This window comes from Coturnix japonica, chromosome 1, assembly GCF_001577835.2.
Source record: "Coturnix japonica isolate 7356 chromosome 1, Coturnix japonica 2.1, whole genome shotgun sequence".
Taxonomy (NCBI): Eukaryota; Metazoa; Chordata; class Aves; order Galliformes; family Phasianidae; genus Coturnix; species Coturnix japonica.
In genome coordinates, this window is record NC_029516.1 from 99,023,426 (window position 1) to 99,047,631 (window position 24,206).

General features: G+C 47.3%; 2 long non-coding RNA genes across 3 annotated transcripts in view; both read right to left on the reverse strand.

Moving 5' to 3' along the window:
- Nucleotides 1-3,626: 3,626 nt before the first annotated feature.
- Nucleotides 3,627-24,206, reverse strand: part of LOC107324008 — a 59,961-nt gene continuing 39,381 nt past the window's right edge. The window contains exons 2-3 of one of the 2 annotated variants that reach the window (XR_004309633.1): nt 6,600-6,688; nt 3,627-6,045 (exon numbers count right to left, since the gene is read on the reverse strand). This is a non-coding gene — a long non-coding RNA (uncharacterized LOC107324008). Of the gene's footprint in view, nt 6,046-6,599; nt 8,773-24,206 lie in introns of those variants that run through there. The other variant, XR_001559389.2, reaches the window with a different exon arrangement.
- LOC116654397 overlaps nt 11,607-24,206 on the reverse strand; it is a 42,621-nt gene continuing 30,021 nt past the window's right edge. The window contains exons 2-3 of the long non-coding RNA XR_004309631.1: nt 15,964-16,970; nt 11,607-13,658 (exon numbers count right to left, since the gene is read on the reverse strand). This is a non-coding gene — a long non-coding RNA (uncharacterized LOC116654397). The remainder of the gene's footprint in view (nt 13,659-15,963; nt 16,971-24,206) is intronic.

The following is a 24,206-nucleotide window of genomic DNA, read 5'->3' on the forward strand; positions in this document are numbered from 1 at the left end:
CGCTATGAATCGATACTGTCTAGGCACTATGAACCTCTTAGGTGAGCCCATTTTACCATCCTAGAGGCGCTTGTGCAAGGCAAGGAGATGCTTTTGCAACGTCTCCTTTAACACTTCTGCTGCCCTCTGGTGTTTTGGATATCCTGAGAGAGGAATCACTTCTCAGAAACATCTGTGGTTGGCAGAGGTATAATTACAGAGCTGGCTTGTACGTAAGGAGGGTAGGAAAACGAGGAAAGTGGAGAGAAGCTTCCCAAAGTGACTCCACAAGGATGTTCCTCTGAGTTCCCAAGAAAAGGGAGAGTCTGGCAGAACACAACTGCTAAGTTTTTCCATTGCAGTAGTGCTGTGCTCCCTCGCTAAGGGTGGCATAGTCTACGGATGGGAATATGTCAGACTTCCAGAACTCATCTCATAGATATTTCCAGCAATTCAACTTTTAGTCATTTCACTCAGCATTTTCTATCGGTTTCAAAACAGACAACAATAGAATCTTTCTTCACTTGAGGAAAAAAAAAAAAACCCAAACAAACAGAGAAACGAAAGCAATCCTTTCTGCTTATAGCACCCTCAGAGTTAACAGCCCGTTTTACCATTGTTGGGGTGCTGCTTGCAGAAAGCACCAGTTGAGTACTTTGAAAATCTGTTTTCTTGGGCTATTTTCAGTGTCCTGTCATTTATGCGGTGTAATTGAGTAAAGCCTTGCGGAAGTCAATAGAGTTGCTCCTGGTAACATCAGTGTGAATCTGGCCTAGAAAAACATAAAATGGAAGGTGCCAAATTCCAGACAGTATAGTCACATTTGAAGTAAAGGAGATGACGTCATCAGCTAAAACGTTTGTAGGCTTGCTTTAAAGACAAAAGCGTTATCTTAGGAGGGGAAAAATAAGCATAAATATTTCTAATATGACTTCAAAGCGTCTTTGAATTTGGAAAAAAACCGTGGCTGCAGCCACAGTTATAGCAAAAACACTCTTGACTTTTAAAGCTTGAATATTCTTACTGAGGCAACACAATAGCATCCAGAAATGTATTTCAGACCGCTTAAATGTCTTTGGTCACAGCATTGCATCACAGTTACATAATTACCACCACAGTAGTGAGCTTTTGTCATTAATGTTAATGACATTGCATTATTAATCAGGCATTTTAGTGACCTAACACATTGAGCTTAGGTATGTGGGGCCCCTCTTCATCCTCCATCCTCACAGAGGGCCATAAAACAGCTTTTTAAAGGGTTAGTGCCAGGTATGTAGGGTTCTTTCCCAAAAATAAAGCGCTACGAAATCCACCAGTAATAGCAAGGCTTTGACTGTTTCTGTTTGCACTAAGGGAAGTACAAACACAGAGCAAACAAGACAGTTGATGCCCTTGAGATTGTTTTTTATTGTCACCGGTTCCCTTCCGTGTTTGTCGTGCTGATAGCGCTCCGCTGTGTTGGGGCACATGAACCTCACTGACGACTGGCTGCAAACAAATGAGGCACTTATGAAAAAAGAGAAGTGGGCCAGGTTATTTCCATCACCCAAGATAAATAAAATGCAAAAATGAAACAATCAACGTTGTGTTCAACATCGTATAGTTGCTTATGAATTAGGCTTTTTTTTTTTTTCAGTTGCTTAAGCTTAATGATCAGAGGCGGTAACTCCTGAGAGTGAACATGTACCTTGTAATCTAATCGTGCCCAATTAAATTGAGCTGGAATTCATCTTATAATACGTGGGCAGTTTTTCAGGGATAGCAAACATCCACTATTTCTGCTGACTTTAATGGAAGCTGCCATTGCTCGGCATCTCTGAAAATGCATCTGCATCTCCTGCAAGGTAAAGCATGTATTCTGCCCAACGCTGTGACATACATTTTGTGTGTCCTGAGCCCAGGAAAACTGCTTTGACTGCAGAACCATCCTTCACTCTCTAATTGAGTGATGGATGTTAATTTACAGCTGGCGCTCACAAAGCTGAATAACATGCCAGGTGCTGTACAGTGTGTACAGCAGACAGCTGTTGCATGTTGCTCTTCACATCAGGCTGGCCTTTCTGCAAGATTAGCACCTGCAGTTTAATGTCAGTCCCCCCCTTCTCAGTGGAATGTGGGCAGGCAGGCTATTCAGATGTAGTCAGCTTGCTTTCTGCTGCTCTCGGGTTATGCCATTTACCAGCAGCTTCTGTTGGGAACGTCTTACTCTCGACTGCTCCCTGAAACACCGTAGACACGGTGGTGCCTCATGTATTGTTTTGGTTTTTGGAGGTTTTTAGGTCACGACTGACAGAGAAACTTAGTAGTATGAGATCTGCCAGATGTTGCTGACTCCACATCCAAAACTAAGCAGTAAGATCATTTTTCACACAGCAAAAAAAAAAAAGGCCCTGCTGGGACAAGCCACAGTGGCTGCCCCACATAGGTCCCAAACTGTCATACAGGAGTCAGAAGTCTTGGTCACCCCATCATCCATGACCGGTGTTTTCACCACCCCAGGGTGCCCAAATATGAGGCAGGGTTCTCAGTGGGAGCTCCTCAAGTTCCAAATAAGAGCCCAAACCTTTGAGGTCAAGCTGTCTTGTGCCCATCCTCCCATATCTTGCCCGGGATCTTTCCTTTTTGGCAACACTACAAATAGATAGGGGCAACTCTGCAGGCCTGAGGGACATAGTGGGAAAGCAGCCCTCCCATTCAGCTAGTTTGGGAACCCTCTTACAAGCAGGTCAGAGGACTGAATACCAGTTCCTGTGGCTTTATGGTTGCTGGGGCTGCCACAAAGTTTTTCTGCTCAGACAAGGGCTGCCAGTTATTCTCCAGGCAGTGCAGATGCCCTCACTGGGGCTGACCTTCACCAGCATCCTATTGCTTTTTACAGCTGTGGCATTGGATGCAAAACTGCCCTGGCAGTGCAGCTGTGGGTGATGTTGACACGCGCCCAAAAGGAAGCAGCTTGAGACAATGGGATTTGTTGCACACGTGTTTTGTTTATAGCCACCAATGTTTGTTGTTCTGGAAATAGTGACCCAAATGTAATGGTTTCTATGTCCTCTCGCTCCATCCTCTGCTCTCCTCACTTGTGTGTGACTCACACAGAAACCTACATACCCTTCCCAAGGGATAAGATGAATGACAGCCCCCTCACATTTCCTCCATATTTATGCAACAGCTCCTGAGATCCATTGCGCTCTTGCTGCAGTCTGAAGTGGAAAGGAAATCGCTTTCCCGATGTCCCACATAATTGCTTTATCTGCTTGTGGCTGGCTGTACCTCTGCCCAGCAAGGGGCTACGCACTGACTCTTTTGAAGAGGGCATTAGCAGCATTTGTCTGCATGCTGAAAAATCAAGAGCTTCTCCCCTCTCCTTTCCCACCTCTACTTTGCCTGCTCTGAAAGAAAACAGAAACAAAATCAAAGTCGCCGTTGCAGCACTGAGCCTGTGGTACAGTTATCCCACAGGGAAAACCTGATATATCCACCTATTGTCTGAGCCACTACTGAGAGACCTTAGTGAATGAGCAAGTTACGATAACAGGTATCCTTCCGTAGAGATTAATGCGATATTTGCGTCCGATATTTCCTGCCATACAGCACAGATTGTTTGTGCTGATGGACAAGTGAGAAACACGACTTTCCACAGGGGGGGAGAACTGTTGCAACACACCTTTATTGTCCTCCTCTGGAACAGCATATTAAATTCATTTTCCATCCATCGCTGTAAATACATTTTCTATAATTCTTACTATGTCAGATGTACTGTAATATGTCTTTTCCTACGTCAGAGACATTGTTGTAACCTCCCTCCCCCCCCACCTTCGATGTCAGGAAAGCTGTAATCCTCCTCTTACGTTACATAGGAGCTGCATCTCTGACATTTTCAATTGCATTCATCCGAAGGCAGACAGAGTGGGGACGGAGAACAAAACACCAGTTTCTAGACCGTGAATGTAATGAGTTCTCTGGGGTTTTGAGTGTGCATGTGGGTGTTTGAAAGTAAGGTCAACCACGCGTTGCACACTTCGGAGCTTGCTTTCTCCGGTCATGGACCAGACAAAGATTGCTATTGCTGCAGAACGTGAGAAGTTCAGCAGAATTTTTGCATGACATTGAATCATGCTTTGTACATCCTCACATGCTGGTTCTGCCTGTAGGCTGGGATGAAAGGGAAGACAATATATAGCATTTCAGAGAACAAGAGGGTTAGCAGGGATCTTGCTTCATAAACCCCAAATGGCAAAATGACTCCCATCATGGAGTGGGGGAGGCGGGTTGCCTCACAGTTTGTGAGTGGGACACCAAGACAATCTATTTTCAAGTATGTACGCATATACGTTACGCCTCAGTCCCAGGGGCTGAGCGAGAGTCTATGAACAATAGCACACAAAAGGCAAATTTCTTACATTCAGTTCTTGGCACAAATCAACCCAGAGCTTCCGGAGAAGGAGAATACAGGGCATATGGCATCTAAATATATGCGATCATGGGTGACAAAACTGAGGAACTTTTTGGATGGAGTTGTTAGCATCCTGAAAATATCTTTCACAAGACGGATAGTGACAAGACAACTCAAAACCAGATGGTTCTACCAGATGAGCTCTAACTTTGGGATGGGGCAAGCAGCTTGTGTTACCGGAGGAGATTGCTTGTGATGCTTGAATAGGAAGCCAGATGTCTGTACTTCAGGTAGAAACACCCTTCTTGTTACACGACTGATAGAAGCTGAGAGCACACGGCTTTGTCCTTATATTCAGTGGTGTGTGACATCTTCAGAAGCTCTTCACATTGCACTTTCTAGATCAGTTTTGAGTTTCTTTCTGCTAATAGCCGTCACCTCTCAGAGGATCAGTGGCAAAGCTTTTATTTCCCTGATCGATGTATGCTTTTCTTTTGGGCAAATGATTCCCAAGTTTTGTAGTACACACATGGAGAAAGCCCTTACAATTAGGTCTGCGATTACTGGTCTTTGCGGGTAACATAGACTGGTGTCTCCATTTAAAGAGATGCCTTTTATGAAGACAATTTTGGGTCAGGCATCCTTCCTTGGGATGCCTTTTTACTTATTAGCATTTTATTTCTTTATACCATCAAGATTATCTGATTATAGAAAATGCCATACTCTTATAAGTAGATTACGTTAAGGAATGACATCGCTAGATGCATAAAACATAGAGGGTCAGAAGAGTAAGAGAGCAAGCTATACAGCAGTTCCCACTTCAAACCAGGGTGAGAAGATCAGGAGCTGAATTCATCTGGAACTTCTGGACAGCAAGATGCCCGCATGGTCCTGAGCTCTGCAGCGTGGATTCTTCCAGCCAGTGTGATCCCACTTTGACAAGTCATTCATCCCATCAGGGGGTTTTGAGCTGAAAGCCTCTAAGTTCTGTCATTCACAGAGGAAGCAGGAAGGGCATGAAGAAAGAAGACAAAATGGGTATTGATTTGCACCAGGTCCCAATCTTTCACAGCATGGCAATAAAAACCAATCTGATGGTCAAACCTTTTCTGAAGTCTCATTTGTTAATGACAGTAAGAGATAACATATAAGAACATCAGTATATTTTCTTCTTGGACAGCATGAAAAAATTCTTAATGTCTGTAATGTCAAATATAGTGAAACCTGTGACCAAAGACTTTAACCTACTAGTGATGCTGGCTAATATTTTCCCCAGGCAAAAAGTAAATTTCTCAGCTTCAAAACCTGAGGGGTAAGCCATAAAGAGACATGTGCCTTCTCTGCTAGTGCTGGAGGGTCCTTCTCTGGGTGCTTTAAAGGAAGTGGAATCAGCTGCCTCACAGAACACACATTGAAGTGGATGAGCACAAGCTTGCAGTGTAGTACAAGCGAAGTACAGGATACGGGAACTCGTCACCACGAGTGGAGTGAGGCTGTGGTGAAAACATCCATTACCGCATCTTCACAGAACAGGAAGGTATTATGGAGCAGCCTACAGCAGGATCCTCTGTTTCCAGCATCTCCATTTTTATGCTTTTTTTCCTAAGCAGGAGGCTTGTTAAATAATACAGCAGCCACACGAGTGTTTGGAGGGATTGTACTCCTGCAACAAACTTTATGAAAAGGAATTATTGATTTGGGAATTGGGGGCTAGGAAAAAATGCCAAGGCCAAACCCACAGAATGAGCAATGAATATTACGGGCATGAACAGCAAAAAAGCAGTTCACCAGGTGACCCTGTGCCGGTCAGTACAGCCATTCACTAAGGAATTCTTGATGACAACAAACTATCAAGAACCAAGTGTCCAGTGTCAGAAACAGACAAATCTCACTTGAAAATGCTGTTAGTGGCAAATTGACTGGAGCTGGAAAAGAGCACCACCCCCCGCAATCACTCAGAGCCAGTCCAGTGACCCCAAGCTGTGCTGTAACCCCTGTACCAGTATCAGTTTAAGGGAGTGCCACTGCTGAAAACCTCCCCACATACAGTGTATGGCTCCAGGCTTCCTTGCCTTGGGGAGAGGACAGTGTTTCCTCACGCTTCTCTTTTGCTTCAGCAATGCACCGCCGCCCTCATAACAGGGGTACTTAGTTGGGATGGAGCACCTCACTCCCTCACTTCCCAACCCCCTCCCCCTTCCCAAAGCTTTAAAAGAAAGGAAATCACCAGTGACCCAAATGGAAGCAGACACAGGTATTGCTCTTGGGCTCCCTGCTCACTCAAGGTTCCAGTGCTTCATGAGGCTGGAGGGAGATCTGGGAGAGGAAGTGGCAAATAGTTAGGCTGGAATGACAAAAAAAGAGCAAAAAGTAAAAGAAAGCAAAAACTGCAACGTTTTCCTCCTCTTTCAGCATATGTTTTTCAGTGTTTTATGGAAACTTAGATTTCCCTTCACCACGAACACAAATTGCCCCTCAATTGCAAGCTTTTCCCTTTCATCGCCTTTCTCTCTCCACCTTCATTTCGCCATCTGTAAAGCATGTAATGGCTCAGCCCATCCACAAGCAAACCAGATCCCTCAAACACTCTGTAATTATGTGCTAAATGCCATAATTCTGCCTGCTTGGTGGTCGACGGGCTTTCAGCCAGGGCATCACCTGGAGTGCAGAGGTAATAGAAGAAGGCACACGCAGCCACCAAAGAGCAGAGTTTGGTGGCGTGGTCTTTGGTTTTCAGAAGCTGCAGTGCCTTTCTGCGTAAGCAGCCCCATGCAGTCAGCAATCAGCACATCTTCATTATTCACCCTGTGAAGTATATGAGGCGTTTGTGAATTTTGGCCGAGAGCGTACAAAGGATTTGGACAAGCCACGGTAACACGCCGGTTATCCCCGCAGAGTGGATGCGGTGAGGCTGGCAGGGCTGGATGCCCACCCACCAGCTTTGATTTTCTGCTCAGTGACCAGCGTTACATTTTGGCTGTAATTAATTTATGCACAAGGAGGAAAAAAAAAGAAAGAAAAGAGGGAGCTTTTGCATCTGCTCGGGGACCTAATCCTGCACAGTGGGAAAGTGCTGCACGGGGTCCATTCGGAGCTCTTTTTTCTCTAGCAGGATCTGAATCCCACAGGCATTCAGGTGCTTTTGGAAGCTGAAATTAATGAGCACTTTCCCCATTTTCAGGAGCTGGTCCCCAAGGTCTGATCCACAGCCCCGAGAGCACACACGCTGATTCAACGGGCCCTGCGCAGACAAGGCTGCCACCTCCTTGCACACACAGCACTTTTAATGTCGACATTATGTCAAACAGTGAGAATGAATGCTTCCCTAATAATTGCTCTCAGGGAGAAGTCACATTATAGTCAAGACGTCCCGCAGAAACATCATGAGTCAGAGGAGAGGCAATTCTGCGACAATCACGCAGTTAGCTGGGGGCCAGAATGTGAAGAGCAGGCAGATCCCTATAGGATAGTAATTTGGGTTCTGTCATCCTTCATTTTTCTATTCTACTGCTAAGGTGCTGCAGCTCTGAACCCCTGGCCAGAATTATTTCACCGTCCACGTCTGCACCCTTCATATGCGTGGCTTGCATCAGTAGTCGCAGACTTTGGTCCTTCTGACACCATTCTGCAGGGCCAAGTCCTTTTGCCACCAGCAAAAGGAGCACTATAGTGTTTTCAATAGCTCTTTAGGAGTCTGGTGACCCAGCTGTTGATGGAGATGCTGAAAATATCCTGACACAAGCATGCTGATAACATCCAAACACTGCTGAGCAATAACATGCAGCAGGGCTGGAGTGGTACTCCTGGAGGACAGCAGAGCACTGTCTGGTGGGTGGACACCTGGAATGGCTGGTTGTCTGTACCATGTGAGGTTTGCTCATGGGTTGGACATGTCAGACAGGTGGGATCCTGCATTTAATCTCACCCAGATGGAACGTGCTATGCCAGTGGTTGTGTCTCACAGGCAAAACTGTTAAGGGCATTGTTGAGGTTTCATAAATACCGTATTACCAACTGGCACATTCAGTGTCCAGAACTGCAGAAAGACAACCTGGGGAATGGCAGCTCTCTGAGCATAGCAGGTGGTGCTGGAAGTCATTAAGGCGGGATTCTTTGTACTTCTTATTTCTTGTCTGGCTGATAGCTTGTCTGCAAGAAAAATGCTTTCCATTAGCTATGGCCTGTGCAGCTCCCATTCAGCAGCTGACATTTCAGGGGGGATCATGAAGGCTTCAGTACTCAGCAGTATATGAGGATATGGGAAAGTGTGGGTGCAAAGCCTGGGTGGGAAGGTGTTACTGTCCTAAGGCCCCAGAAAGGAACAAGCAACATTGAACACAGGTGCATAGGTGAAAGGCAAGCTGTGTGATTGGTGAGCTGGGCAACATGGACGAGTTGCTGGGTGGGTGAAATCCAGACCCCTCATGGCCATAGGAGATGCCTGGGGAGATGGGAAGTTGGAAGCATGTGCCGGATCCGGAGCTTGAGGGAGTGAAAGGAGAGATGAGGCCTTGGTGCTCCCACATGAAAGGGAGGAGTGGGAGGAAAGCTGAGCTGAGCTGCAGGCAGAGGGTGCTCAGCCCAGAGCTTCAAATGTCAGGGCAGAAGCATAGCCAAATGTGGAAGGGAAGAGGGGAGGGTGGCATGAGAGGGATGGGGAAAGTGAATTGGTTTGGCTGGAGATAAGAAACAGATGAGTTCAGCTGCCCTGCTCTAAATAAGCAAGCGAGAATGGGAGAGGATGAGGTTATAAATCAGCGCAGTTCTTGGCGGTCCATTAAGACGGCAGGGATTGGGGTACAAGAGAAGCAGAGCTGTAGAAACAGAGGAAGGAGAGGATTTAAGGATGCCAAGTGCTTGTGTGGCCCCTCAGCCTGTCAGAGGGAAGCTGCAGATGCTGGAGATTTGATGAATGAGGTGGGCTGTGGCCAAACCCAGCAGAGAGCTGAGAACTGGCTCCATTGTGCCCAATGTAGAGCAGGAGTGAAGAGAGGTAGCACTGTGTGGTGGGAAGTATCCTGAAATCCTTGATAAGCTCTGGGCACTGTGTAGTAGGAATGGGCAGCCCTTCAGGGCCCTCAGTGATAAACTGAAAAGAGATGAAGCTGTGGTTGGAGAGGCTGGTTGGTCTGGAGGCAGGTTTCCTCAATCTTGAAAAGACTGAGGACCATTAGAGGCTGAAGGGCCAGGCCTGAGGACTGGGGCTTCTTTATGAAGGACTGGTCATAACCACCAAGTAACGGGGCAAGCATGAAGCTGCACTGCAGTAACTTCTTTTGCCTTTTCCCACTGGTTTCCTCTGCCCCAGCTGACCTGCAGACCCTAACAGTGCAGCAGGAGAGGTGTCATGGGCAGCCCTCTGTGGGTTTTCATCTGGTGCCAGAGGAAGCTTCCCCTCCTCTGTCACACTGGTGAGACCTGACTCCAAGCCCAGGTCCCACCTCCATCAGCCTCTCTGATCTCTGTTTCCCCAGGTTCCCAAGGGGAGTTTGAGCTCTCTTGGCATTCTGAGATGGTCCTCATGTGTCCCATCCACTAAAGGAGAAAGTTTCCCTGTGATTGGCCCCTCTGAGGAGCTGACACTTGCATGCAGTGCCTCACTCTTGCAGAAGGGTAGAGGATGCTGGCAGTACCACTTGGGCTGTCTTCCTCTGCCTGCTTATCCCATCCCATCCCATCCCATCCCATCCCATCCCATCCCATCCCATCCCATCCCATCCCATCCCATCCCATCCCATCTAATCTTACATTTGGGATAGGAGCAGCCTTGGGAACAACAGACTGTACAAAAGCAGCAGTTATATAAAGATGATGCAGGAAAATACAAAACAAAGAACCACCATGAAAGCATCAACAGATGGTGCTGCAAAGGCCTGGCCCAAGGAAGCACATCTCTGTTGGGTCACACCAGTGGCCCAGCTTGTTAGGTGAACTAGGTAAGGTGTGGTAAGCAGTAATACAAGACTCAGGAAGGGCAGTTTTGAAGAACACCTGGGCTTTCTCTGAGCTCTGGTCAACATTTGTTCTTCAACACCTCCTATGGATTTCTGCTGCCGATGTTTCTGTCCCCCCTTTAGTGGCAAGGGAAACAAGACAGCAGTGTAACCTGATGTGGTGGGGGCAGGAAGTCCTCCTGCAGCCCTTTCAGCCATGGCAAGCAATGATAATAGAAGCGAAGTCACTGGGGGGATTTTTTGGTGAATAGAATGAAATCTTAGTACACACACACACAAAAAAAGGGAAAAATAAGTTTAAAAAAAGTGCCCACAGCGGCCAGGAAAACTGCTTTATCAGCCTATGGGCTGTGATTTGGTTACAAGACCGTGATAAGAGAGTAGAGTTTTAAAGGCCATATCTTCAAGTGGAACATACCACAGTGTGGCTCCTCCATCTGAAAGACCTGTAGTACTCCAAAACAAAGCACTCATCTGGTATTATTTAGCCCACCGCAGGCTTAATTAAATCCTTGTGTCCATGAGAAGCACCTGAAGCTGAGTTTCAACGCTGAATGACCCCAATCTCATTGTGAGTTTGCACGTGGAGGTGTCTTTCACTGTCTTGCAGTGCATCACGGCTGTTCCCTGCTCACGTCCCCTCCTCCTACTTCCTTGGGCATCAGCCAGAAAATTATTCTCCATCAGGCAGCAAGAAAAAGCAAAGTCTCTGGCTTTAAAAACCCATGGCTTGTGTGCAGCAGAAACTCTCTGAGAGGTGACTGCATCATCCTGGCCATCACACGGGAGGCATTTTCAAACCTCACTAATGGGCAGTGAGGTGCAGGCTCTAAGTGCTGTTTTGGACCTTCTGGAGAAGGTCAAGACCCTGTTTCACTTCCATTAATGTCACTCCAGTCACTTCTGATAATATTGAATATCAAAGGGAAAAAAAAAGATAAGAAAAAGATTTAAAAAATCTTAAAAGCTTTTCAAAAATGCCACATTTTTAAAGGCAGTGGTATTTATTTGATTTAAAGTGGTTTTAAAGAGGAAAAAAGCATGAAAGAACAAACCTTTTTTCCTTTGATTCCCAAATTCTGTTCTGGGCACCGACTGGGACGTGATTTGGTGCCTATTAGACTCTGTGGCAACTGAGAGCTGCCCATAGCAGCTCTCGTGTACAACTACAGAATGCTTTGGGTTGGAAGAAACCTCACAACCCACCCACCCCAACCCCAGCCGTGGGCAGGGCTGCCCCCCACCAGCTCAGGCTGCCCAGGGCCCCATCCAACCTGTCCTTGAGTGCCTCCAGGGATGGGGCACCACAGCTTCTATGGGCAGCTGTGCCAGCGCCTCACTGCCCTCTCAGTGAAAGATCTCCCCGTGTTGTGGCCAGAGGAGATGAAGGTGTCCTCTGTCTGAGATCACTTCTGAAGCAGCACAGAGTGAGCAGAACAACAGTTGTGCTCTGCCATTGCCGCAGTGTCTCGCTGGATCAGAGAAAGCCCGTGAGCAGCAGTTCATGGCCAGAAGGAAGAGAAATGGCAGTCAAGCTCCGAGAGATGGAAAGTGCTTTCTGTCATGCATAAATGCCACACCACATTTACAGCCCTTGGCCAGCCTTGTTCAGATGACTCCGGACTGATGACAAAGACGCCACGCTGCTTTTTAATGCTTCCCTCAAAGGATTATCTAGCAAACAAACACTGCGCTCAAAAAAAAGTGCTGCAGTCGCAGTTTGAGATTTATTTTAACTCTTCAGGAAAACAAAATCTCTGAAGCAAAACAAGAAGAGCCACGAAGGAGTGTGGGAAACTTCTCCCTAGATAAATGTGAGGTGACATCGCTGTGCACACTGCGCCCTGACCAGGCTGCTCGGATGCCACTCAGAGAGGAGGGAGGATGTGTGGTCTAGTGAGTAACACAGGATTTGGTAACAGGACGGGGAGTCGAGGAACACCCCTGGCAGATCATTAATTGCCTGTATCTTACTCATGGTTATATGGGGGGCTGCAGCCCAGTCTCAGGAACACACTGAGCATTTAATCCATCAGGGTTTGATCACTGCTTTCAAAGCACAGCATGGGAACAAGCCCCTTCCCAAGTGCTTCTGGGCAACCCATACTCCCCATGTCCCCCCATGCATTAAGCAGGGCTGGGAGTCAGCCGTCCACTGCATGGAGGAGAGCCAAGTGGGATGTTTTCAGGCATCTCAGACTGGAGGAAGATTAACTATTATTACTAGATAAGGCATTTTCCATCCAAATACGACATTTGAAAATGTCCCATTCCCAAATAAGCATTTCTGAGAAGCTCGAGAGAAAACAAAGCTTCCCCCTTTGCCTTCTTTCAAGAATGAAACAAAAAATTGTTGAAACTGGGTGGCTGCCAGCAGGGCTGAAGTTTCATTTTCCATCAGTCTCTGTAGCTGTGCCCCAAGGGTCTGGTGGGGGTTGCAGCTGAGCTGTGCCACTGCCCTGGGGGTTCTTGGAGGCGGCACCATGCAAGGAGGCAGCTCTACTTATGGCTTCCTTTCTTCTAGAGGGCTGTCCTCCAGCCTCCCATCTAGTCCATACCTGATGGATGTGGCCCCATTTTTGTGTGCACGCACCCCATGGGTGTGGGGGTGGGATCTCATGGTCAAGCATTCTCTGCAAGATGCAGCTGAGCAGTCCTGCAGGCTGTTAAACCAGAGAGAAACTGCTCCTTGAAAGTGTCCTGCATCGTGAGGATGAGGCAAGGCAAAGTGGATGCTCAGCTGCTGTGGGCAATTTTACAGCCGCAATTCTTTGCACCGTCAGGCACTGTGACCATGTGCGAGATGATGCATCATAAATGCCACGGCTTCATTCTCCACCTTTGCCAGTACAAGTGCAACTCCTTCCAGTATTGCAGCACTGTCTCCGTGCCAATTCCTGCCCCAGCTGACGTCTGACAAAAGGCTTTTCTGATAACCCCGAGGGTTAGCACGAGGCCCGGGCAGAAAACACTGGCAGGGAGAATGCTCGATCACTCAATTGCCACAGCCCTCAGCATTCGCAAATGTGGGGCTGGAAGGAAATCACTTGAGAAATATGAAGTCTTGCAGAGAGCTGCAATAGCAGCAGGGGAAGCACTCTCAGAGCAATGGCCCTGCACAAAGAGAGGTCCTCACAGCACCACGCATGCACCCAGCAGGGACTTGTGATATCCTTGGGAGGTGGCTGCACAGCCTGGCTTCCCTCGTGATTTCTGGGAGCTCCGGGCTGGCTCCAGCTGTCTGCAGACTCTTAGGCAGCCCCACATGCAAAAAACATCTCCACAGTTGTCTGTCAAGGGAGGTGACGCAGCTTCTGCATATTTAACATGTCCTAGTGAGCAAAGGGGAAAAACAGTTCAGTGACAGGCAGCTGTTCTTGGTATTAGTACCTCTGACAAAAATGTCCCCATATTATTGCAGTTCTTCGTTTCCCAGCTTCTTCCTTCTCTTGCAGCTCTACGCTAGCAAACCTGCCCACCTTTTCTATTTCCACCTCTTCTAGCTGAGGGATTGCTGAGCACCTCAGTGGAGAGGAGATGCCAGGAGTTCTTCTGGAAGGACTATACCCCTGGTAGGGATGTAGCACAAACTCTTATCTGCAGTACACAGATTTATATAGACATACATACATACATACATATATATACATATATAAGATAGTCAAGCATGCAGCTGCCCTTTCTTTCTGCTGTAAGTTCACCCCTTCCACAGTGCCTCCTCCTACGAATCACCCTGCAGCCTTTATCTCAGCTCCCCCCCTCCCTCTCTTAGCCTCAGGCTCAGATGCCTAAGAGCTGCTGAGAACAGCTCCTGTTCCCCAGCAGTCTGCAGAGGCCACCCATGGCTTGCCTCCTTGGTTGTGAATGCTGAGAGATGCTGACTGGGCTTCTCTGAAACAGCCACAGTACATTTAAAGGTGTTGGAGTGGTATCACACTGCAGTTTGCTGAGGGGGGACAGCCTTAATGGCTTTGAGACACAAAAGTGGTTGCAGAAGGCCCCTTCCCAAACCCCAAGGTAACCTACCCAGGATGGATAATCCCACTGGAGACACTGCAGGGAGCAGCCTGCCATGCTCCTGGGAACAGCCCTCATTCCCACAGTGCCCATGGCAGCTCTACAAAGCCACTCCTGGGGAAGTTAGGGACAGACCGAAACCTCTATTGTGTATCGAGTAAGCTCTCGTATTTGCTTATCATGACAACGTCTGAGCCCCTTCCTGTAATGCATTTCAGCTATCTGATGAACATTCATCATGTTTGTTCCTTCATCCTCTACCCCAAAAGATAAGGGCAAGCCTGCCTGATTGCTCGGACACTGTTCACCAGCTATGAGAGTGGGACACAGCACTCTGTCCCTAACACTACGCCTGTCCCAGGCTGCATTGGTGACTCAGCTCACCCGTTTCCATCAAAGTATCCAGAAGTAATTACTGTGCTTTAAAATCACAGCTGTCATTAACACCAGAGAGATTTTATGTTTAAAAAGAAAAAATAGAAAAAAAAGTGCTCTGAAACTGTTAATCATCTACATAAGTGAAAATGTGGATTTTCAGCATCTCATTGCAGGCTATGGGGTATTAGGTCGGGAGCAAGAACCAAGCTTTAAGCTTAGGCACACGTGGAGGAGTGAGACACGCTCACCTTCCCATCAGTGAACAAAGGGGCTGCCACTCCTATGCAAAGTGCTTTGTAAGAAGGGAAAGGGTGGTTGAAATATAACTTAATCTCCGTTCTGTGTACTTCATGAAACCGACACACTGACAGATGCCTTCTGAGAAGCCGTGAAACGGGATGACCCAAAGCTTACAGGAATACGCGGTGCAGCAGGGCCTCTCCATTAGCCGGCAGCTGGGGCTGGATGAGGGAACGGCTTAGTCACCGTTAGGGGAACCCGGTGCTGAAACCTTCTCCTCCCGTTGCAACAGAGAAGCTGCTGTTTTTTTCTTGCCCACCACTTATGTCACCGTGTGCTTGTGGCGGACAACTCTCCCCCACTTCCCAGCAAGCTTTCCATGCCACTGAGTCAGACCACTAATATCCCTGTGGGGAAGAGCCCAGAAATGAGCATCTCTCCGGGGACTGAGTGGTTGAACAGACACTGTGGCACAAGGGGGGACATACTCTGGGAGGCTGGGATTTGGGGTGTGCTGCAGCCTATGGCTGAAATCACAGTTCTTTGTGAGGAGCAAAGAGGGACCCTCTGGGGGCCTGACTTAATGGCCTTAAGGCAAATGCCTTTCATCAGACTGAAAGGTCCTCGAGATCAAAGGAGGCTTGTACTGATCCCACTGTGCTTTTACTCAGGGATTAAGGTTTCACATGCTAAGGGTAGGACAAACCTGTCAAAGCCTTCCTGGCAGCAGCACCCTCCTATCCAAGGGTTTGAGAAGTAAGACCTCAAGTTAGAAGGATTTAAATCCACATCTCCCATCCCACATGACACTGCAGAGCACACTGGGGTTCAAAGAGATGATCTCACTCCCTCCTGCTGAAGCTGTTCCACTTCACATAGATTAATTAAGTATTGATGCAAGTATTGATTACTCCTGTGCTACGTATTGGAAAGCTTATCCTCAGCCTTTGGTGGGCATTTTTCCATCTCTCTATAATTAGATACCCAGGCAGATACTCTTACCCTAGTGGAGGTGATGCAGGATCATCATGGCATCCTGTAGGTCAGGACTTGGGCTCACAAGCAAGGTGATGAGGGGAGGTACAGGAAAGCACTGCCCGGGAGGGCCAGCAGCCAGCAGCCGGTGCAGTGCCACCAACAGAGCCCAAACTGAGGACTGCAGCTGCAGGCTTGCATTGGAGAGCAGTGAACCTGAGAGAGGAAGATCCTCTATGTGCATTCCTGTGCATTGGAAATCACTGACTGGGATCATAAGGATCCTGAATACGGTGTTCCTAAGAAGGCTCCCCTGGCACTGTGATTTTGAGAGTGATTTTCTTTCAGGCAGCAGGTTGGCCTCCAGTGTGCAGATAAAGGCAGCAATGCAAAGGGCTGTCAAGTGCTTGCAGGGAGCACTGAATGCCAGACAGAGTTGTGGTGGAGTCACCATCCCTGGAGATGTTGAAGACATCCATGGAGATGTGGCACTGAGGGATGTGGCCTGTGGGCATGACGGTGGCAGGCTGATGGTTGGATTAGGTGATCTTAGAGGTCTTTCCAACCTTAACTATTCTAAAATTCTACAATTCTGTGTTTATGAAGCCATCATGTTATCCACATCTGTGGTGGGAATGTGGATTCATACACCCAGTGTGTTGTTCCTTCAGTGTTCTTCCCAGGTTTTGCTCTGAATCACAGGTGTAAAATCACAGAGCCATTTTCAGCAGAAACTTTTACTTCTCAGGTCAAAGCATTCTACAAATGCAACGGTTTCACACTTAAAAGGCAAAACTAAAAGGGAAATGCTGTTTTGTTCAAAATAGTTACTAGGTCTTTTGGTCAGAAGTAGATTTTCCAAGGAGATGGCAAGCGAGGTACGTTGATACTGGAGGTGAATCTGCCCAGCCTGCTCCTGGAGGGTGGCAGTAACCTGAACTCTGTTCTGCCCCACTGTCGCTGATAAGCTCTTGGCTTTTTGAGAACGTTCAGAGGGCAGCGTACCAACAGCATTCACTGGCATAGGATGCTTTCTGTTCAGAAATAGGAAGTAAACAATAGGTCAGATAAGAGCTGTCACATGTCATCCGCAAACAGTGAAAACAAAACTTAAAAATTAAATAGGGCAGCTTTTCGTAACATGATGTAAGCTGAAGCTCTGCTGTTTGTCAATAAGGGCATCCTTGACTATTGACGCTGGAGGAAACAACTGAAATAGTTTGCTATTTATCAGCCTCTTTGCAGGGTGAATATTTGCACATTCCAGAGCTTTTTTTTTTTTTTTTTTTTACTATTATTTTTTCTCTTTTTCCCCGAAATCAACTGCAAAGTGCATGATTTCTCACTAACGGCATCACCGGTTTCTGTGATTCTGCCAGAATCAATAGATTCCAGCAATGCCTTTGATGTGGAGATGTGTTAGCGAAGCAAACTCACTGCGGTCTGTTTTTAATGCTTTCAGTGTGCATGTTCTCACTGGCAAAGAGTGGAGAGAGGGAGATAAAACAAGAACACAAAACGCACTTTACATGACACCTTATCCTACCCAGAAGCAGAGGAGCACTTGCACCTCACAGTTTCTCTTTGAATGGTGCTTCTGTCAATTTTAAAGTAACATTGCCTAAAGTAGCATTTATCTTTGGGGCTATCTATCAGATTCCTTTCTAATTTTGTTACGTGCGCGTTCCTTGCTGTTTACGCCGTACATGGTTAAAGGGGATCTTTGTTGCTTCTCCGCGGGTTACGGCAAGGTCAGGACTTAGCACTGTGCATCCTTTCACCTCCTGAATGTCGAACATTCAGTCTCAAAGGCTCTGTCACAGAAGGGAAAACGCACCTACAAGGATGCCTTCTCTGCCGGCTGCCCATAAGGTTACCTTCTGCACACAAAGCTGGCCATGCTGGAAGCCTTTTCTGGAAGCCTGCCCTGAGCTCTGCTGTGCAAGAATGAGTTTATGTATGATTGCAGGCAGAAACAAGCCAGTTTCTTCCTGCTTTAGGCTGATGTTTAAAGCTTGGCTAGAGGGATTTATCCTCACGTTGACCTGTCCCTGGGCCTTCTGAGGGAGCTGAAGCAAGTGAGGCTCTGGAGAGGACTGGTGAAGGGCCCAGGCACAGCCAAGGATTGCATGAGGCATCTGTCAACCCACTGCCCAGTGTTCTTGCTCCCATAGGCATACAGGGCTGTCTCTTTTTTCCTGAACCTCACAGTGGTTGCACAGAAATAATCTACATTGCTTCACTTCATTGCATTTCAGTCTTCCTCTAGATCCATAAGGTGAATCTCCACTGCCTTAAGGTGGTCAGTGCACGAGAGTTGATTTACCTAAGGTTACAGAGGGGGTGTTGTGATTTAGGTAATCGTTATTTCCTTTGTTCTGTCCTGTCAGCCAAACGTAGGTGGTGAACAACATCTTACCAGTTCTAGTGCAATACCTGTGTGTCAAGGAAGCTTTGCTTCCCCCCCGGGAAGGAGAAAGGCCCACACAACCTCCTGGCCTTAGTAACAACAGCCACAGCCAGGCTGGGAAACAGATTGGAAAAGGTAGAGCAAGCCCACCTATTGTTCAGCATGCACAGAGCTGGGTCTCTGTAGTCATTTCACCTCCAGTAAAAATGCTGTTTTCTGTCTCTGAGATTCAAAAAGCAAAGAACTAAGTTGCACAAATGGCAGCTTTCTTGTTTAATGCTCTGATGGGGATTACAAGCCAGAGAAATACTGATCCTCTATTAGGGGACAGAGGAATAACCTGGCCCAACATAAACTGAATAAACAAACTAAGAGAAAAGAGAAGCACCATGCAAAGTCAAAAACCTGAATGTTCCTCAGCAATCAGAGCTTCTCTACCTCCTTGAAGGACTGTGAGAGTCTGATTGATTCCTCTGGCTGCAAGAGAGTGGGCGAGGGGGAAGCACTGTTAGTTCTTCTGACCCCAAGTGCTGAGCCGTTGTGGTTTGAATCTCATGAATTTCAGGAGGAGCCTGAGAGAGACAAAGGGCTCCTTTGCTGTCTGTGATGCATGAACAGTTGTTCAAGAAGAGAAGCATCTCTGCCATAAAAGTCATCCCTAGATTTTTGGGAATCTCTGGCAGTTGACTCACTTTCTATATTGCAGCTGTCCGAGAAAGGCTGAATGCAAATGCACACTCCCATGTCTTACACAGAAACTTAGAAACCTGAAAGAAAAGGCGAAATTAACACCAGCCTACCCAAACTGAATTTCATGAAGTTAATTCCTCTGATTTACTTCCTTGCAGTCAGTAGAATACTCAAAACACTCATACTGAATCTATTTCACCACGTTATAGTTCTGTAACAACAGAACAGATAAATGAATGCACATAAAACCAGGGATGAATGTCTGTGAGCTGGGGAACAACTTTATATACAGTCATATTTTGAGTTGGTTTACAACTGCGAACCAAAAGAGACAACATCACCACCGGCGGCACCTCTCCAATAGAGATCTATTAGTCTGACACATTTCACATTTGCACTAAGTTGGAACAAATAAATGGCTGGCACTGTTGGGCAAACAGCAGATGAGCTTGGACATCTCCAGCCCATATCCACCTGCACAGGATAAAATCTCTAGCAATTCCATTTGTAAGCGCAGTAGGCTCCAAAAGCTTCTAAGAGCCCCTGAAATCTGGCAGCAGTCAACAAAACAGAATGGCAATTATTTTGCGTTTATCACGAGGAGATCTATTTATCCACATGTTTTGGGGAGGAATTGCAGCCTTTGTCCTACATGTACTGTCTCAGAAGGCTTTCCTCAGACCTTTGAAATGTCTGCATGCGTGCTGATGTGTATACGTGGGTGTGAAATCGTGCCTCTGTTCAGAGCGGGATATACAGCAAGGCACGTCTCCATTGAATCAAGGTCACTCATGAAGGATTTTTTATCTTTCTTTTTTTCTTTCCCTGACCACAGTAAACACTGAAGGGATGTGAGAACTTTCCTCACAAATTCTGTGCCTGGACTGGACACAATTCAGGAAGAACAATTGCAAGGGAGAATTGCCCCTGTGGACAGCATTGCCCACCAGCGCTCCTTCCTACTGCTGCGCCAGGGCAAACTTCTGCTGCCGCAGCTCTGTGGGAAGAGGCTTTTGTTACCTCATCCATCATCCAGGAAAGCCAAGGCAGCATTTTATTGCAGCCATGTGCAGCTGAGGGGGACGGCTTTCTGGTGGGAACTCTGAGGAGGCTGGGCTCAAACACTGCGTCGCTGCATGCATGGGGCTTGTAGGAGAGAGAGCGGTGGGAATCAATAAACAGAGCAAGAGGATGAACGCGTGTGTTCGTGCTCCCTGGAAATCCCCCGGCTGTCAGTGCAGCCGGCTTAGGGAAGAGTTAAAAGGAGAGCCTGGAAAGTTTGGCCAGATGACTTCCTGATGGAGTTTATACAAGTATAGCGTGCGCAAGGACGTATGTGCCTACGTGCCACTTCTCCCGGAGCAGCCTGAGCAGAGCAGAGGGAGGAAAGAAAATAATGAAAACACTGCAGATGGAACCAGTCTGAGAATAAGCGCCTGATGAATGCGCAGGATCTCTTATCACAGCACTCGCATCACAAACCCACCTGACAAATGTGAATGGCACCTCCCCTGCCAAACAGCATAAGCTCGGGAGCAGAGGCAGGGGGGAGGCTGGAAGGAATGCTGGCACAGGATATTCAGAGCACCCCACAGTGGCTGCCAGTTGTTCAGCTCTCAGAACAGCCCCAGAAGCCAGGGAGACCATGTGGTCATTTGCAGTTGCTGGGATGCTGAGATAATGCAGAGATGGTGGTAGGGTGGTGCCAGGATGATGCCAAGGAGATGTGGAGATGATGCCTGTAGGTGCAGTATGGACATGTGGTATTATGCAGGTACATATGCATGGTATCATGCAACACAGCCTGGATCAAAACATCAGTAAAACACTGATACTGGCTTGCTAGCCTGGGTTGTATAAACCCGTGCAGGACACTGGTACTCAGCCTATCCCTTTTTCTTCCACAGCTGGGCATGTGCCACCTAGATGACAAGCCCTCAGGGTTACCTTGGTACTCCCATATGCAGCTCCTGCAGCAGAACTCTGATAGCCTGGGCTGCTAACCATGAGGGAGAAGGTCTTGCATCTGCACAGAACCTTTATTCTTCCCACTACAGTTCCTTCCAGGGAAGGGTTTTCTGAGGTACTTAGAGATGGCTTCAGTCTCCTTGACTACCCTGCACCCCTTTCAGCCTGGGCTACTCCTGGTACTCCTGGCATCAGGGATTAGCTGTCTCAGTCAAGTGAATAGTAATTTATGCAGTGATTTATGACACTTACTTTGTAGCTCCTTACTCCAACTTTGGTTTAGAGTTAAGACTTCATTACTACAGCTCTGTGGAAGAGGAGGTCTCACCTAAGATATCTCAGAACAAGTACTAGGGAAGCACAAAGCTGACCCAGGACACAAGGTGACTTTCGGCCAGGGAAGCCTCACCTGCCTCAAGACTGAGTCTGCACTGCAGTGTGCTGCATGGCAGCATTCACCGGCCTCCCAGAAAAAAGGAGCAAAGGGTTAGGGACAAAGCAAGGACTGTGTGCAATGGCCTGGTTGATAAACTGGCCTGCTCTAGGTAGGTCAGCGAGAAGGCAAGCTCTGAATTTTGCAGATCAACCTTACTCTTAATTATGTCATTCCTCTTGAGCATGTCATTTCTCCTGCTTCGGAGCAGGGTGAGAGGGCACAGTCTATGAAAAGATTAAGCGTCAGTCCCTTTAGGGATGCTTAGTCAGTGAACTCGTGCTTCTCTGCTTCTCATTGCATACTTTCAATCTGCTGTCATTCAACAATCTAATGGAAGGGTTTACAAGTTTGTGCTGTCTCAGAAAATGTTTGCTTGTTCATTGCAGCTTTACCTGGAGGTGATGCTTCGTGCACAGTGAATCTCTCACTGACACCACAGCTAATTGCATCAGGAGGTCCAAGGGAAGGTTTTCCAAAGTGCTACCACTGCAAATGTAGCCTGCAATCCCGGAGTCAAGACAAGCTATGGACAGACTCAGTGTTATCACCAGTAACTAAAAAGCTGCAGATAGAGTTTAGACAATGACACGAGGCACAAATTTTAACAAAACAAAACCAACACAATTCCTTTCCTAGGCACTGTGCTTACAAAGGAAGGTGTGCTCCTGTGCATTGCATTGTGACCTCTTTGTATTTCCCTCTCTCTACAGGCTAGCACAGACTCAAATCAGGATAAGCAGGACTAGGGTGAAGTGGGATACTGGAAAAGAAGTGATTTCACCTTAACACAGGAATTTCACACCAAATTGCTTCTGACTTAATCTGAGATATTAAAGAACAGAGCTGCTTACCCATGTGTGGTAAGTCAATTGGCATCGAGCACTCAGCCTGCACTGTGCCATAACCAGCAGTGTCCCTGCCCCGGGCTGCTGCTGAGGCACAGTGTAGGAACACAGAGCGTGGCTCAGACCTGCAGCCCAGTCACCACAGCAGTGGCCCTGTTTGAGTGGGAAAGACGAGCAACCCCAAACACTGCAGGAATTCAGACCAGATTTATTGCTATGAATCCAATCAATCTTTCCTAAGAAACAAGGTCCCTTTTTAAAGAGAAAAGTGACTTCAGGTCAAATACTTTCATCCAAAGAAATATAAAGCATAGTTCCAGTTGAATGGCATCCTGCGTGGTTTACTGGCAGCCTCTTGGTCTGGGGGAGGGATGCAACTTCCTGCACCAGTTCAAAGGCCAGTGAGTGCTGTCACCATACCACATGGCAGTGAATCGACACCAGGTCACATTACATGGGAGAATGCCAGACAAAAAAGGTCATCCCTGGGCTCCACACCAGCTTGCAACAGAGACAGAGTAGGTTTCTCTACATGGCACTGCATCTGCTGCGTTCTAAAGAATGCCTGCCCAGGCTCAGCTGCCCACCACACAGGGCAGATGTCACCTGAGTCCCCTGCAGCAGCTGGTAATCTCTGCACAGGCAGCAGGGCCTATTTCTTAGAAAGAGAGGAGGAACAAGATGCTCCGAGTATGGCTGGACAGCACAGGGTGTTTCTCAAATGCCAGACCTGGGTGAACTGCCTGTGGATGGAGAACGGCCACTGACATCCCCTGCAGAACTTCTCCCATTACATCCCTGGGGGCTGGCACAGTGGCACATTCTTCCAGGGCCCCCAGAGATACAACCAGTCACATTTGTGTCCTCCCTACCTGGTTCAAATGGCTGTACCCTTGCAGACACCGGTTATCCATGAGATAAATCCATTAACCTATGGTTTCAGTGGGGGCCAGTTTTACCCCACTGAGTGATACTATGCTGTTGGGCAGCAAGTACATTTGGCAGAGCCCAGGGCTGTCCTTGTCCCCATCATGCTCTGACAAGCAACTTGCCGTGTGACTGTCAGACTCACGTGCCTCAGTTTCCCCTTCTGTATCTAAATGGGAGCAGAAGCTGAAAATACACCTTCCCTTTCTTTATGAAGTTCTTTGATACAGAGATCTAAAGAACAACATAAGAGCTAACATTGACCTACACTTTCCTTTACTGCATCCAGACCTATTTAGTGCCTATTTATGGCAACCTGGTCATTAGCACTATAAGAACCAACTCAGAACAAAGAAAGCTTTAAACCACTGAATTGGGGTGTGCCGAGCTGTCAGAACAGCTATTGTACATTACTTTCCTCCTTGCTCTATCAAAAGACAAAAGCTTCATTTGATGATTGAAGACAGAGAGAAACCAGAATAGTGATGGGATCTCCTGCTAAACATGGAATTCCACATGTCCTAAAACCCACATTTCTCCTTCTAACTCACTGCTCACCCTCCTTTGACCTCTCCACATGGGGATCAGAGCAGTGCTCTTCCAGTCAATCCTGGGCTAAGTTATTCCAGCAGTATCAGGAAAGCTTGTGATTTGGGCTTTTGTTGTTGTTGTTGCTCTGTTCTCAGATAAATGGCTGTGCAGGCAGTTGATGTGAGACATGGACAGCCTCTCTGGCATGCAGGGAGCTGCTGCCACTTGCTGGCACCCTGTCATGTACAAGTGAAAAGGATTTTTTCAGTCTGCATTTCTTCCCTTGGAAGGTTTCAAGGCTGAAAACAACTTGAAAAGATACGATGATCTTTAGGGTCCCTTCCAACTTAAGCCATTCTATGATTCTGTACTTCTATGATCATCTGCTGAGCCTGGTGGTTTCAGCATCCCTCACAGCTCTCTTAGCACCCTTCTATTGCACATTTCCTTTTATTTTCTCCCC